We start from the raw sequence: 3,275 nt of genomic DNA, 5'->3' as shown, positions 1-3,275 counted from the left end.
GCCAGCACATGTAGGGCCCAGTAAGCTGCAATATTTTACATTTTTGTTTTTTTTCCCCCAACAATTTTTATTTTTTATTGTTGCTCAGTTTAAGGCTAGATACACACGTGCAATGGTTCTTGTCTGATAATCGTCTCAGAAGAGAATCTTGCGTGTGTACAGGGCTCATCGTCCGAACGACCGTCCTGGCGGATCCACGGACGATGAACAATCGTAATGAAAGTGAAGGGGAGAGAGCGCATCGGGGTGCCGCTCTGTCATTCTCCACCCTTCCCTCTCCATAGAGCAGTGCGGTGCTGTATGTACAGTGCTCATTCATACATCGTGCAGGCGTTAAGGTTATGTACACACAGGCAGTAATTGTCATTGGAAAGGATCTTTCCCGATATATCGAAGGCTTTCATTGAATCTAAACAAATGTACACTAAATTAAATATTTTTTTACAAATACATTGGTCTTGTTTTGATTTTAGTTTGTTAGGGGAAGGGGGGGGGCGATGTACATACTCCATGCGGATATTGTCCTGGCTGAGAATCAAACCTGCAGCAAAGGCAAGCTGAGCCAACCGTGCCGCCCTGATCCCAATAATACAAACCCATAGACCGCTGTACTCACCTTTCTTTACCTGACCCCCCCCCCACTCTTTGTGAATACTAGGCCCACACAAGCCATAAGGTTCCCCTGTGATATTATCATTGACCCAGGCCTATCACACAAGCCATAAGGTTCCCCTTCATACCTGGAAGGATCTCCTGGCTCCTGGCATCCAATTGGTGGAGAATAAAAACCACACACACGGTTCTTGGCGCTCCAATACAATAATTTATTGGCCAAAATACAAAGTACACAATATAAAAATTAGATTTGTAATGTTGTACAATACACAACAGCTCCATGAATAAAGTGCTCAGGACAGAGAAACACAATTACAAAAAAATGTTCCCTTTTTATGAGAATTGAGCACCACAACATAATGCAGACATAAACTATGACAGATTGGTTCTTGAGTGGAGTGTCAGGGACTGAATTGTCCACCAGACTTCTAGGATATTCCAGGGTCAAAATCTTCCTGCTATAAATCCCAGCTGTTTTGTCTCCACACTGATCACTGAACTTCTTACCTTCTTTATATCTGGTTTTCTCATTAGCATTGCTCCTAATTCAGTGTTTTCTCTGCACAAAGCAAAGGGGAGCAAACACACAGAGTACAACTTGGCCTGAAGTTTTAGTTTCAGCTGCATTATCTGCAGCAGTCTTTCTTTTCTAACATGGGAGAACCCTTGAACTCTCAGGTCTTCAGGGAACCCATACTATAATTACTATATCCACAGATCACAGTACATTAGCATGCTGGCCAGTGGGAAGAATGTCACCCTTACAGATAGCCAAAAGATCATTGGTGTCACTTAAACTGACCTGAGAGGCACAGATAGCTCAAGGAACCCCCAGCAACCTCTGGAAGAGCTCCGGATGAGAAACACTGATCTATAGTATAGGGGGAGTGAAAGGCACTGTGCAAGCTGGGAACTTTAGCAGAGATTCTTCTATGAGAGCCCCCAAGACACATCAACACTGGCTGAGCATCATAAGATAACCTGACCTTCCTATCATATAAAACACAGATCAGAATTAAAAGGGTTTTTTATCTTTGGTATGAACTTTTCACAAATGGTTTAGCTAACGTGGGATTAAATGGAGTCTCCAATTTAACATCCAAATACCCAAGCAGAGTTTTGCTTGCAAAAGATTTGTTAGGGAATGGACTTATTGTAATCTGCCCAAGCCTGCGGGGTCCCTCCTCCTGCCTGATCCCTGGACTTCTATATACACCTACCTAGATATCGCCCTCTGCCACCTGTCGTCTGTTTCCACCACCTGACATTTGGAGATATCACTGGAGTGCTGCTAAATGCTTTTGCTGGATAGGAAGATACTGAATACCTAGAGGTCTGCAGTGCAAGGATCTCCTGCTCTTTGTTTCTGTGTCTCTGTGCTTCCTTCACCTCTCATTCATTACCCCACAAGTCATCAGAGGGGAAACACTGACATAAGGAAGTCATGTTCTACTAATGTGTCAGTCTCCACAATATACAATGCAGAAAAGACACGGTAACATCAAGTGACTACAGGCAATACCAATACAAGTCCCCTTCCCTCTGCCTGGCTTTATTTAGTCCCAGCTTCAGGACTTCAGGTTGTCTTTTAGTCTTTTCAACCTAAAACTTATTTTGTTTTATCTCTCCTGGGCTCCATTGGTAAGCTTTACCAAATTCACACCCTATCCAAATACTGCAGCCATACAAAAGCCTTCTTTTACATACACTTCACCTGGATTGTTGTTGTGAAGCAGAGATGAGCTCATTAGTCCTCTCTGCTTCTCTTTTCATGGGCCAGTTACAGGTTGTGGGAGGGACAAGACCTGTAAGTGTTACTGAAATGCTGCAGAGAGAAATCAGGTCTCTGGCTGTCTGCCAGGACTGGATAGACAGATACAGACAGGACAGACAACTCTCATATTAGTAATTCAGTTGGGTATTTAGCAAGTTTGCCTAGGGTTCAGTGTTAACCCTGACCAGCCAAAACTGAAATGGCTTTTAAAGGATAAGAGTACCTTTGTAGTGTTATTAAACATTAACTATACATTGGGTGTTGTATGATGTTTAATCATTCCTTGCAGCTGTCACAGCCAAACACTGGAGAAAAATCCCAGACAATGACTAAACCTTAACCAGCTTTGCTTACATATGGCTGTACAATTCATATAAAAGGTGTGACAACAGGACAGCCAATCAGAATTTTCCCTTTTGGTTTTCTGTACAGCCAATCAGGGCAGTCCAATTCGCATAGAACAGGTACTGCTGACAACTGATTGTGATATATTGCTTGGTGGATCTTGCTTACACTAGACCTACACTGCCCAAAGAGGAATGTGGGTGATAGGTAGGAGGGGGCACAGAATGGCACCAATAAAAACATTATAAAAGGAATGTAAGAGTGGCAATTTTAATGGTAACATGATATACTGTATTGCCAGTTGCATTCTGAATTTTGAATGCTTTCATTACAGTAAGTACAAAGGTTCAGTTATCCCTTAAAAAAAAAAAAAAAAAAACTAATTTGGATTTCGCAAAGAATGTTAGTGAAGTATAATAAATCATATCCCAAGTTACTTGTAAAATGATAACTGGTCTTTTCTTTTTTGAATATATAAAATGAATTACTTTTTCTTCACAACACAGATGATTGCAAGATTGGAATAAGGTAACAAACACAT

The 3,275-nt window shown here is 41.6% G+C and overlaps 1 protein-coding gene across 1 annotated transcript in view; it reads right to left on the bottom strand.

Annotated features, from left to right (window-relative positions):
- Positions 1-800: 800 nt before the first annotated feature.
- TULP3 (TUB like protein 3) overlaps positions 801-3,275 on the bottom strand; it is a gene marked incomplete in the record, with an annotated part of 10,038 nt that continues 7,563 nt past the window's right edge. Inside the window, 1 exon segment of the mRNA XM_072400101.1 lies at positions 801-3,275.

Source organism: Pyxicephalus adspersus, chromosome 2, assembly GCF_032062135.1.
Source record: "Pyxicephalus adspersus chromosome 2, UCB_Pads_2.0, whole genome shotgun sequence".
NCBI classification, from domain to species: domain Eukaryota; kingdom Metazoa; phylum Chordata; class Amphibia; order Anura; family Pyxicephalidae; genus Pyxicephalus; species Pyxicephalus adspersus.
The sequence above is the reverse complement of the archived record's forward strand: the minus strand, read 5'-3'. Positions and strand labels throughout refer to the sequence as shown.